Here is a 14664-nt window from a genome sequence, read left to right on the forward strand (position 1 = left end):
AAAGTACCATAAGGGCACGTGAATGTGGTTTTCTCTTGATCTTCAGGTGCTATTGGAATTTGAAAATATCCGGAAAATCCATCAAGAAAACAATAATAACTATTTCCGGCTAATCTTTCCAACATTTGATCAATGAAAGGTAAGGGAAAGTGATCTTTTCTGGTGGCATCATTTAATTTTCTATAATCAATACATACACGCCATCCTGTTACAGTCCTAGTAGGAATAAGCTCATTTTTCTCATTTGTAATGACAGTCATGCCACCCTTCTTAGGCACGCATTGAACTGGGCTTACCCATGGACTATCAGAGATTGGATAAATTAGACCTGCGTCTAGCAGTTTAATAATCTCTTTCTTAACTACATCTTGCATATTCGGATTTAGTCTTCGTTGGCGTTGCACATACGTTTTATGACCTTCTTCCATAAGGATTTTATGTGTGCAATACGGAGGACTTATTCCTTTAATATCATGAATCTTCCATGCAATAGCTGGTTTATGAGCTTTCAACACAGAAATGAGTTGTGATTTCTCATTTTCAGTAAGAGAAGACGATATTATCACAGGTAATTCAGATTCACCATGTAAATAAGCGTATTCCAAATGGTTTGGAAGTGGCTTTAACTCTAATTTCGGAGGTTCTTCTATTGATGATTTATATCGATATCTGTCTTCTTCTTTTAGCATTTGAATTTCTTCTGTTGTTGGTTCATATCCATTAGCTATAAGTGTAGCTAACATTTCAGCTTCATCAATTTGTTCAGTTCCTTCTCCTAAAGAACATTCTCCTGTTCCTTGTAATTCTGGAAATTCTTCTAATAATTCTGCATGTGCATCTATAGTTTGAATATAATAATATGTATCATCTGCAGATTGTGGTTGTTGCATTGCTCTATCAACTGAAAAGGTAACACTCTCATCCTCTATACTTAGGGTCAATTTCTTACCGAACACGTCTATCATTGCTTTAGCCGTGTTTAAGAATGGTCTTCCTAATATGAGAGGAACTTGAGAATCTTCTTCCATGTCCAGAACAACAAAATCTACTGGAAATACTAAAGTACCAACTTTAACTAGCATATTCTCCATTATCCCTCTAGGATATTTTATTGATCGATCGGCTAGTTGTATGCTTATTCTTGTTGGTTTCAATTCTCCAAGGTCTAGTTTAGCGTATAGTGAATACGGCATTAGATTTATACTAGCACCTAAGTCTGCTAATGCTTCTATTGAACTAAGACTACCCAGAAAACATGGAATTGTGAAACTTCCTGGATCAGATAATTTTTCTGGTATCTTATTCAACAGCACTGCTGAACAATTAGCATTCATAGTAACAGCCGAGAGTTCTTCCATTTTCTTTCTATTTGAGATTAGATCTTTCAAGAATTTAGCATATCTAGGCATTCCTGAAATCACATCAATGAAAGGAAGATTTACATTTATCTGTTTAAACATATCCAAGAATTTGGATTGCTCGGCTTCAAGTTTCTCTTTCTTCATTTTACTCGGGTAAGGAAGTGGTGGTTGGTATGGTTTAACATAAGGTTTAGCCTTAACTGTGTTATCTTCATTAACCTTTTCAACTACCGGTCCTTTTTCCTTATCTTGATCAGGTTGTGGTTCTTGTGGAGTAGGAATAGCTTCATCAGAAGTTACAGGTATTTCAGGTGGTTTAAGTGTTGTACCACTTCTTGTGGTAATAGCTTTAGCTGTTTCATTCCGGGGGATAGCATTTGTATCACTAGGTAGACTTCCCGGTTTTCTTTCACCTATTAATCTTGCTAGGTTACTTACTTCTTGTTCCAAGTTTTGAATAGAAGCTTGTTGATTTCTAAATGCTTGAGCATTTTGTTCATTAGTTTGTTTTTGAGATGTGAAAAACTGCATTTGAGTTTCAACTAGCTTCGTCATCATATCTTCTAAATTTGACTTTTTATCATCGGGTTGTGGTAGTTTGTTTTGAAAATTAGGTCTTTGCTGGTTGTAATTATTGTTGGACACTTGTTGATTGCTAGGACCTTGTTAGTTGTTGCATGGAATATTTCGATTATAATTCCGGTTTTGATTGTAGATCGGTCTTGGCGGTTGATAATTATTCTGATAATTATTTCCAGGCCTTTGGTTTATGTATGAAATATTCTCTCTTTGTTCCATTGTTAATTCAATACTAAGACAATCTTTTGTCAAATGTGGTCCTCCACACTGCACACAACTAATTCGTATTGAGTGAATATCCTTAGTCATCTTTTCTATTCGTCTCTCGACAGCATCTATCTTTGCGGAAATGGAATCTAAGTCATGGCTAGAATCGGCTCTAGCTGCTTTAGATGATCTAACGATATCTTTTTCTTGGTGCCACTCATGTGAGTGGGAAGTAGTGTTATCAATAATTTTATAAGCATCAGTTTCGGTTTTCTTCATAATGGAACCACCAGCTGCTATATCGATGTCTTTTCTTGTAGTGATGTCGCATCCTTGGTAGAATATTTGTACTATTTGACAGGTGTCTAAACCATGTTGCGGACATCCTCTTAATAACTTTCCAAATCTTGTCCACGCCTCATATAGAGTTTCATTCGGTTTCTGTGTGAACGTAACAATTTCTCCTTGAAGTCTTACGGCTTTAGATGCAGGAAAGAACTGTTTAAGAAAATTTTCAACTAAAACATCCCATGTATCAATCGCCCCTTCAGGTAACGATTCCAACCAATCTTTGGCTTCTCCCTTTAAAGTCCAGGGAAATAACATGAGATATATCTGTTCATCCTCAACTTCTCTTATTTTAAATAGAGTGCAGATCCTATTAAAGGTACGTAGATGTTCATTTGGATCTTCCTTCGGCGCACCACTAAATTAGCATTGATTAGTCACCATGTGTAGGATTTGTCCTTTGATTTCATAATCTGGCGCATTAATGTCAGGATGAGTAATTGCGTGACCTTGGCCAGTACGTTTAGCTCTCGTTCGGTCTTCCATACTTAAAGGTTCTAGATTCTCCATAATTGAATTTGTTGAATCGGAATCACTAGAGGATTCTGATTTAATGGTTCGTTCCTCAACAATCTCTGTTTGAATGATTGGTGGTTCCGGAGGAAAATTTAATGGTTCAGGATCTATGAATCGTCCCTGAATATTCTCCGGATTCTCAATTGTGAGGTCGGGTTCAAAAAATGGATTATCGGAAATTTGAACTGAAGTACTTGGTCGACTGGATGACGATTCTAAAGAAAAATCAACGGCGGTAATATTTGCTAAATGTCTTGATCGAGTTACTGGTGGTGAACGTACAAAAGGTGGTGAACGTCTTGCTCGGTGCATTCACTGAATATCCTATTAGTTTTTAAAAAGGAAAGAAAAATTATATAAGTTATCCAATTAATAGACTTTTCTGATTTTGCCCACGTTTCGAATAGCCAAAAGATGCAGCAGAGGGGCAGGATTCGTTTGGTCTCAATATAATTGAGGACTGTTTGGCTCCAATAACCCGGTCCACGTACAAATCCAACTATTACTACGAACCAGAAAATTTTGATGTCTATCAATTTAACCACTTAAAATAAATTTTCGTAATTTTAAGAAATTTAGATAAGAAGTAGAATAAAAAAAATCTATGTCCTAAAAACTAGAATAGCGAGAAATAAGAAATAAAAAGAGCATGTCGGAAAAAGATCGAAAAATAAAAATAAGAAAGAAAAAGAGTGACTTATAGAACTTAAAAACACTCGACTAACCCAACCTTATTACTATCACTAACTTAAAATTACAATCGCAAATTGAGATTACTAATTGGAATGATAATTGATACATAGGTAAAAGGCGTCTAAAAATATTAAAGCTTACAAGTAAAACTATATCCCAAATGGAAATAACTTAAAAAGGTACTAAAACTTAAAAAGGCGTCGCAAAATTCTAAAGCACCTAAATCTTAGTCTAAAGAAAAAGCACTTAAGGAATTTTACGGCAAAGTCTAAAAATCTAGAAGTAAAAAAATAACTATGGCAAAAACTATATCTTAAAACTAAATACGAGCGAAAAATACAAATATTATGCTAAAATAATTAAAAAGGGACAAAATATAAAAATATACAAAAAGTTGTAAAAAGTACAATTTTTATAAAAATATTATTTTTATATTATTTATTTTATTAAACTATTAATTTTATATTTTAATTAAACTAATTTAACTAAAATACAATTTAATTTAAAAACTTAAAACTAATTATAATAATAAATAAGTAATTAGGGTTAATAATAATAAATAAATAATAATTACCCCGTATTTAATGCTGATTGGGGTTTCTGTCACGTGTATCAGGGAGGCTCCGCGAGTTGCGGTATTCGAAGCTGCAAACTCCGCGAGTCGCGGGGTTCCAAAATTCAACTCAGGTACAGAATTTAATTCGACGTTTTTTTTATGTTTTAATAAAAACAAAATATTTAAAAAAAATTTATATTTTTATAAAATAAAAATAAAGAAACTTTACAAAACTTAAATATTTAACAAATTCTTAAAAATATTTATATTTTTGTTTTCTTTTTATGTTTTCGAATAATTAAAAACGTATTATTACAAAAGTGAATTTTAATAAAAGTAAACTAAAAATAAATTTTTTTTTTTTTTAAAATTGAGCGTTACGCTTCCGGCTTTTAAGCTAGATTGTCCCCGGCAGCGGCGCCAAAAATAACTTGATGTTATGCGAGGTGTATATAAAATAGCTTTATATTTTACAAGGAAATACTATTAAATACGATACAATTTTACACAAGATATTTATTTATTTAGAGAATGGATATACTTAAACCTTGCTACAACTCTTATAGGCAGTGTACCTAATCGTACAGTAGTGTAGTTTTTAGTAAGTCCGGTTCGTTCCACAGGGAAAATCTTTAAACAAAGCTTAACGCTATATTAGTTTTATTTTATAAAAATACAAATATATATATATAAGTAATATTATTATTATAAAGGGGGGTTTTTACCGTTTAATGACCGGTTTGTCGATTTTAAAACTTTAGTCGCAGTTAAAACAAAATGTAAAATATTAAATAAATAAAAGACTTAATTTAAAGCGTAAAGTAAATAACGATAATGAAATTGCAATAAATAAAAGTGCGATAAAATAAACTTGCGATAATTAAAAAGTACGATAATTAAAAGTGCAATTAAATACAATAACAATAAATAAAAGTGCTATAATTAGAAGTGCAATTAAATATAAAATAAAGGGAATTAAATATGAAATAAAAGAATTATGCTTATTAAAACTTCCGTAATCATGATGTTTGACGTGTTGATTTTAGTTTTATGCCCATGGGTTAATTGTCCTTTGTCCTGGATTATTTAATATGTCCGTCTAGTTTTTGTCCATAACAGTCCATCAGTCATAAATATAAAGTGCGAGTGTCCTCGTCAAATTATTCTTATACCCGAAGTCAAATATTCCAACTAATTGGGGACTTAAACTGTAACAATATTTTAATACTTTGTTTAATAATTACACCAGGATGTCGGCTGAGTGTAACCCAAGGTTTTAATACTTTGTTATCAATTATGCCAAGTGTCCTTGTACATAATTTCACCCCTGTTTTAATAATTCTAGTGGCTATTAATCCATTCCCGTGTTCGGTTAAATGAACGATTATTCGTACATATAAATATCCCGCCCATCGTGTCCGATCGAGTGTATATGGTTATTTATAGGGACGTCCAATTGTAAATCTTTATATTAAAATTAACAAACTATCATTTAGGTAAACAAATATAAAGCCCATTAATAGCCCATAGTCTAATTTCCACAAGTGTCGTTCTTTTGTCCAAACCCCAATTATGGTACAAAGCCCAATTACCTAATTTTAGTAATTAGCCCAACATCATGATTACTTCGTTTTAAATAAGCATAATAATAACTTAGCTACGAGACATTAAATTAAAAAGGTTGAACATAACTTACAATGATTAAAAATAGCGTAGCGTTACACGGACAGAATTTCGACTTACACCCTTACAACATTCGCTAACATACCCTTATTATTAGGATTAAAATTAAAATTAAAATTAAAATATAAATTATAAATATAAATATTACGTATAGATAGATGGATGGATATATATTGATTTTTTTGCGATCAAACTGCGTTTGCTTTTATAGGCGGTTTCAGAATTTGGGGCTCCGCGACTCGCGGCAATTTTTGCCTTCAAACTCCACGAGTCGCGGAGTTTGATTTTCCAGCTCACCAACTTTGGAGTCTTTCTTTGCCGACGAATTTTTAATATATTATAATATTTAAATAATTATAAGAATTATTTAAATATTATATTATATTTATGTGCATAGTTGACTCGTAATTTTTAGTCCGTTGCGTCGAGCGTTGAGGTTGACTCTGGTCCCGGTTCCGGATTTTCAAACGTCCTTGCGTACAATTTAATATCTTGTACTTTGCGTTTTGAATCTTGTACTCTTGTAATTTCGAGACGTTTCTTATCAATAATTGGAACCTCTTTGATTGTATTTTGTACTTTTGAGCTTTTTGGTCGTTTGCGTCTTCAATTCGTCGAATCTGTCTTTTGTCTTCACCTTTTATTATTTAAACGAATATCACTTGTAAATAGAACAATTGCAACTAAAAGCTTGTCTTTTTTGAGGAATAATGCTATGAAATATATGTTCATTTTTAGCATTATCACTCGGCTTCAAGTTTCTCTTTTTTCATTTTACTCGGGTAAGGAAGTGGTGGTTGGTATGGTTTAACATAAGGTTTAGTCTTAACTGTGTTATCTTCAATAACCTTCTCAACTACCGGTTCTTTTTCCTTATCTTGTTCAGGTTGTGGTTCTTGTGGAGTACGAATAGTTTCATCAGAAGTTACAGGTATTTCAGGTGGTTTAAGTGTTGTACCACTTCTTGTGGTAATGGCTTTAGCTGTTTCATTCCGGGGGTTAGCATTTGTATCACTAGGTAGACTTCCCGATTTTCTTTCACCTATTAACCTTGCTAGGTTACTTACTTCTTGTTCCAAGTTTTGAATAGAAGCTTGTTGATTTCTAAATGCCTGAGCATTTTGTTCATTAGTTTGTTTCTGAGATGTGAAAAACTGCGTTTGAGTTTCAACTAGCTTCGTCATCATATCTTCTAAATTTGGCTTTTTATCATCGGGTTGTGGTTTGTTTTGAAAATTAGGTCTTTGCTGGTTGTAAGTATTATTGGATACTTTTTGATTGCTAGGACCTTGTTGGTTGTTGTATGGAATATTTCGATTATAATTCTGGTTTTGATTGTAAATCGGTCTTGGCGGTTGATAATTATTCTGATAATTATTTCCAGGCCTTTGGTTTATGTATGAAACATTCTCTCTTTGTTCCATTGTTAATTCAATACTGAGACAATCTTTTGTCAAATGTGGTCATCCACACTGCTCACAACTAATTCGTATTGAGTGTATATCTTTAGTCATCTTTTCCCTTCGTCTCTCGACAGCATCTATCTTTGCTGAAATGGAATCTAAGTCATGGCTAGAATCGGCTCTAGCTGCTTTAGATGATCTAACGATATCTTTTTCTTGATGCCACTCATGTGAGTGGGAAGCAGTGTTATCAATAATTTTGTAAGCATCAGTTTCTGTTTTCTTCATAATAGAACCACCAGCTGCTATATCTATGTCCTTCCTTGTAGTGATGTCGCATCCTTGATAGAATATTTGTACTATTTGACAGGTGTCTAAACCATGTTGCGGACATCCTCTTAATAATTTTCCAAATCTGGTCCATGCCTTATATAGAGTTTCATTCGGTTTCTGTGTGAATGTAACAATTTCTGCTTGAAGTCTTACGGCTTTAGATGCAGGAAAGAATTGTTTAAGAAATTTTTCAACTAAAACGTCCCATGTATCGATCGCCCCTTCAAGTAATGATTCCAACCAATCTTTGGCTTCTCCCTTTAAAGTCCAGGGAAATAACATGAGATATATCTGTTCATCTTCCACTTCTCGGATTTTAAATAGTGTGCAGATCCTATTAAAGGTACGTAGATGTTCATTTGGATCTTCCTTCGGCGCACCACTAAATTGGCATTGATTAGTCACCATGTGTAGGATTTGTCCTTTAATTTCATAATCTGGCGCATTAATGTCTGGATGAGTAATTGCGTGACCTTGGCCAGTGCGTTTAGCTCTCATTCGGTCTTCTATACTTAAAGGTTCTATTACTTCCATAATTGAATTTGTTGAATCGGAATCACTAGAGGATTCTGATTTAATGGTTCGTTCCTCAACAATCTCTGTTTGAATGATTGGTAGTTCTGGAGGAAAGTTTAGTGGTTCAGGATCTATGAATCGTCCCTGAATATTCTCTGGATTCTCAATTGTGAGGTCGGGTTCAAAAAATGGATTATCGACGGCTACAATATTAGCTAGATGTCTTGATCTAGTTACAGGTGGTGAACGTACAAAAGGTGGTGAACATCTTGCTCGGTGCATTCACTGAATATCCTATTAGTTTTTAAAAGGAAAGAAAAATTATATAAGTTATCCAGTTAATAGACTTTTCTGATTTTGCTCACGTTTCGAATAGCCAAAAGATGCAGCAGAGGGGCAGGATTCGTTTGGTCTCAATATAATTGAGGACTGTTTGGCTTCAATAACCCGGTCCACGTACAAATCCAACTATTACTACGAACCAGAAAATTTTGATGTCTATCAATTTAACCACTTAAAATAAATTTTCGTAATTTTAAGAAATTTAGATAAGAAGTAGAATAATAATCTATATCCTAAAAACTAGAATGACGAGAAATAAGAAAGAAAAAGGGCGTGTTGAAAAAGGTCGAAAAAATAAAAATAAGAAAGAAAAAGAGTGACTTATAGAACTTAAAAACACTCGACTAACCCAACCTTATTACTATCACTAACTTAAAATTATAATTGCGAATTGAGATTACTAATTGGAATGATAATTGATACATAGGTAAAAGGCGTCTAAAAATATTAAAGCTTACAAGTAAAACTATATCCCAAATGGCAATAACTTAAAAAAAAAAACTAAAACTTAAAAAGGCGTCGCAAAATTCTAAAGCACCTAAATCTTAGTCTAAAGAAAAAGAACTTAAGGGATTTTACGGCAAAGCCTAAAAATCTAGAAGTAAAAATAACTATGGCAAAAACTAAGTTTAACACTAAAAACTAGCGAAAAACACAAATATTACGCTAAAACAATTAAAAAGGGATAAAATATAAAAATATAAAAAAAGTTGTAAAAAGTACAATTTTGATAAAAATATTATTTTTATATTATTTATTTATTAAAACTATTAATTTTACATTAATTAAACTAATTTAACTAAATATATAAATTAAATAAAAAGTAAAACTAATTAATATATTAAAATTAAACCTAATTAGGGTTAAAAGTTAATTAAAAAATATAAAACCCGTAATTAATGCTGATTAGGGTTTCTGTCACGTGTGTCAGGGCTGCTCCGTGAGTTGCGGTGCCCGAAGCAGGAAAACTCCGCGAGTCGCGGGGTTCTAAAATTCAACTCAGGTACAGGATTTAATTCGACGCGTTTTTATTTTTTTTTCTTTTTTTTTTATATTTTCTGTATTATGCTTTATATTTTCTGTTTTAAATAAAAATATTTATATAATAAAAACTTATATTTAAAAACTAAAATAAAAATAGAACTACTTTATAATTTTATAAATAAAAATCTTAAAACTAGATTTATATATATATATATATATATATATATATATATATATATATATATATATATATATATATATATATATATATATATATAAAATTTTTTTTTCGGTTTTTGATTTTATATTTTAAATAAACACAAAATATTTAAATAAAACTTATATTTTTATAAAATAAAAATAAAGAAACTTTATAAAACTTAAATATTTAACAAAATCTTAAAAATATTTATATTTTTGTTTTTCTTTTTATATTTTCGAATAATTAAAAAACGTATTTTTACAAAAGCGTATTTTAATAAAAGTAAACTAAAAGTAAATTATTTTTTTTTTAAATTTAGCGTTACGCTTCCGGCTTTTAAGCTAGATTGTCCCCGGCAGCGGCGCCAAAAATAACTTGATGTCAAAGCAGAGGTGTATATAAAATAGCTTATATTTTACAAAGAAATACTATTAAATATTATACAATTTTACACAAGATATTTATTTATTTATAGAATGGATATACTTAAACCTTGCTACAACACTTATAGGCAGTGTACCTAATCGTACAGTAGTGTAGTTTTTAATAAGTCCGGTTCGTTCCACAGGGAAAATCTTTAAACAAAGCTTAACGCTATATTAGTTTACTTTTATAAAAATACAAATATATATATAAGTAATATTATTATTATAAAGGGGGGTTTTTACCGTTTAATGACCGGTTTGTCGATTTTAAAACTTTAGTCGCAGTTAAAACCAAATGTGAAAAAAATAAATACAAGACTTAATTTAAAGCGTAAAGTAAATAACGATAATGAAATTGCGATAAATAAAAGTGCGATAAAATAAACTTGCGATAATTAAAAGTACGATAATTAAAAGTGCAATTAAATACAATAACAATAAAATAAAATGCGATAATTAGAAGTGCAATTAAATATAAAATAAAGGAAATTAAATATGAAATAAAATAATTATGCTTATTTAAACTTCCGTAATCATGATGTTTGACGTGTTGATTTTAGTTTTATGCCCATGGGTTAATTGTCCTTTGTCCTGGATTATTTAATATGTCCGTCTGGTTTTTGTCCATAACAGTCCATCAGTCATAAATATAAAGTGCGAGTGTCCTCGTCAAATTATTCTTATACCCGAAGTTAAATATTCCAACTAATTGGGGACTTAAACTGTAACAAGATTTTAATACTTTGTTTAATAATTACACCAGGATGTCGACTGAGTGTAACCCAAGGTTTTAATACTTTGTTATTAATTATACCAAGTGTCCTTGTACATAATTTCACCCCTGTTTTAATTATTCTAGTGGCTGTTAATCCATTCCCGTGTCCGGTTAAATGAACGATTATTCGTACATATAAATACCCTGCCCATCGTGTCCGATCGAGTGTATATGGTAATTTATGGGTACGTCCAATTATAAATCTTTATATTAACATTAACAAACTATCATTTAGTTAAACAAATATAAAGCCCATTAATAGCCCATAGTCTAATTTCCACAAGTGTCGTTCTTTTGTCCAAACCCCAATTATGGTACAAAGCCCAATTACCCAATTTTAGTAATTAGCCCAACATCATGATTACTTCGGATTAAATAAGCATAATAATAACTTAGCTACGAGACATTAATGTAAAAAGGTTGAACATAACTTACAATGATTAAAAATAGCGTAGTGTTACACGGACAGAATTTCGACTTACACCCTTACAACATTCGCTAACATACCCTTATTATTAGGATTTAAAATTAAAATTAAAATTAAAATATAAATTATATATATATATATATATATTTACGTATATATTGAGAGAGAGAGAGAGAGAGAGAGATAGATTATTGATATGAAAATGATCAGAATTCGTTTGCTTATATAGGGAATTGAGTTCAGGGGGACTCCGCGACTCGCGACCTGTTATGCCTTCAAACTCCGCGAGTCGCGGAGTTTGAAATTCCAGCTCACCAACTTTGGAGTCTTTCTTGCCGACGGATTTTTATTATTTATATAATATATAAATAATTATAAGAATTATTTAAATATTATATTATATTTATGTCCATAGTTGACTTGTAATTTTTAGTCCGTTGCGTCGAGCGTTGAGAGTTGACTCTGGTCCCGGTTCTGGATTTTCGAACGTCCTTGCGTACAATTTAATATCTTGTACTTTGCATTTTGAATCTTGTACTCTTGTAATTTCGAGACGTTTCTTATCAATAATTGGAACCTCTTTGATTGTATTTTGTACTTTTGAGCTTTTTGGTCGTTTGCGTCTTCCATTCGTCGAATCTGTCTTTTGTCTTCACCTTTTAATATTTAAACGAATATCACTTGTAAATAGAATAATTGCAACTAAAAGCTTGTCTTTCTTGGGGAATAATGCTATGAAATATATGTTCGTTTTTAGCATTATCAAATATTCCCACACTTGAGCGTTGCTTGTCCTCAAGCAATATAGTCTTGAAATACTAGAATCACTTCTTTATTCTTCACACTTTGTACATCAGTGATTTCTTTACGACGGTATAAACAATGGTAGTAACGTTATGGTTTACAGTCCCATATGACTATAAAAATTTAGATCCTTTAAGGAAATTGGATCTTTATGAAAACATTTGATCTTTTGAAAATTAAATCTAGCTTTTAGCCTAGATAAGTTTTCCGGAATAACCCTTCACCGGTGTTTGCAAGTTCTTTTTGTGGGTTTGGTGGGTTTCAGATTTGAAAATTTTAGCTCAAAACTTGCGGTTTTGTGTCACCCACTTGCTAACCTTGTATTAGGAAAGCAACACGTCCAGTTTACTTGCTCCGTATATTACCTTTCGATAAACTACCGTCCGGTTGTAAAGGAAAGCGTTGAACAAGCAACTGTTAAGGCAATGTCCTCTGACATGCTTTTAATTATGGTCTTTTAACGTGTCGGACGCAATTACTATCCTTTGTAGGAGCAATAGTAAAGCTCACCCTTATAATTTTTCCGGTCTGGCACAAGGTCCTGTCTTCGACCATGCTATGCAACCACCATTCTTACAGTTGACACCCGATTTGGTTCAGGCGACCTAATGAATTCCAGGTGAATTCCTAGGATTTTACGTTCAATGGTAATGAACGCATTGAAAATGGGTTTTCAGAAAACAAATCGGTTTGTAATTTTGATCAAAATATTTTCTCGTTCAAGCTCAAGTTTAGATATCATTGAATTCCATGAGTTTGTAATTCTCAATCTTTAAGGTCAATCTCTAGGATTGAGTAATATCAGTCTTAAAAGCTAATTTTTAATCTTTAAGGAGATTATCCTTTCTGGGGATCTGATTCATTAGTCTTATCCAGCTAATTTGCACGGTGCCCCTCCATTGTACGAGATAAATCCTTTTCATGGTTAGGATAAATCTGACCACTTGGCGACCCTGTTTTATGCTGAGGTCCGTGGATTTCCTGCTGATTTTAGAGATGACTTTTCTAGATTTTTCGTCAACCTACAGCTGGTCTGTACGACACTTCATGACCTAAATCAAGAAGCACGTTTCTTTTTCGAAAGACTTTACTTCCTTTTAACGATGGAATTGATTCATCGTGTAGATCCATCTCTTCTTTTCTTTCATCGGGTAAAACAGTTAATTATCGTCCAAAACAAAAGTATTTTCAATTATTTGTACAAAAATATGTGATATGTATTTTGAATAACTCGGTGAAAATTTCCCACACTTGGCTTTTATTTTCCTTTTTATTGTCCTTTATTCCATTTGAAATGAATTTTAACATTTTGGTTTGTTTCTCAATTTATGTCCTTTCCGAGGTAACAATAATTTCGGTGTTAACACCTAGTTTTATCATTCATAAATATGTATAAACATGATTTTGAGTTCATTTAGTTGAAAATTTTGAAAATTTTTACTAGAAGTGGGTAGTCAGTATATAAGACTAGGGCTGTTCTTTATTATCAGAGAGTACTAGATTCTAATACAACTACTGCTTTACTAGTATTTTTAATGGTAACCAAGTGTATGAAGTAAAAAATATTAAAAATCCGAAAGAATTTAACCCCTTCCCACACTTAAGATCTTGCAATGCCCTCATTTGCAAGAAATCAGTAACAATTTAAATTATTGAGGGTGATTAGCGTAGAAATGATTAAATTTTACCAAAGTTTCCAAACATATTTGTGTTTGCTTGCTGAATGATAAATGGTGCATATCATTTGTTCATTTCGTCTTGTTGTTATTTCACATATATTTTGCATCTTGTCGTCAAAATTAGTTGCTTTTGCTGAACTTAATGTCAGTCTTTGAAAATGCATTGTTTTACCCTGTTGTGTACATAAGATAAACTGCAAACATATATACATATTTTTGAAGTTTGGTATATTACCCCACATTTAAAAATTATTAAAATCTAATAATAAAATTTAGAAAATTATAAAAACTAATACAAATCCAACATAAGTATTAAATGTATCAACATTACAAATAATAAAATAAAAAAAAACTAAGTAGACTAGGGATGATACTGATACCAGAAGGGGTTCCATGCATAACCATATGTGCTATAAAATGCTTCTCCTGGGTTATACGTAGGATACGGTGGTTGCATCTCTATAGATCAGGGAGGGAATATGGGCGTTGGTGTAGGAATATAGTTTCTACCTATATGTTGGCAATAAGCTATGATTTGGTTTTGTTGAACTTGCCAATCTTCAAATGCTCTATGTCTAGCATTTTCATACTCTTGTGAAGCTATAAACCTTTGGATTTCTACCATTTCATTTCCCCCTCCTACATTACCTTGCTGTTGGTTTCTCTCAACATGTGGATGTCTACCATTATATCGTACTGCGGCGTTATTTCGCCTCTTCAAAACTTTAGCACCATGGTATAAATTTAAACTAATTGTATCTTGGGGTTCTGGTTCTTCGACTAATAATCCCCCCGACTTATATCCACATTGAGATATTCAGCAATCAAAGT

The sequence above is a fragment of the Rutidosis leptorrhynchoides genome, chromosome 3 (genome assembly GCF_046630445.1).
Source record: "Rutidosis leptorrhynchoides isolate AG116_Rl617_1_P2 chromosome 3, CSIRO_AGI_Rlap_v1, whole genome shotgun sequence".
Lineage (NCBI taxonomy): Eukaryota > Viridiplantae > Streptophyta > Magnoliopsida > Asterales > Asteraceae > Rutidosis > Rutidosis leptorrhynchoides.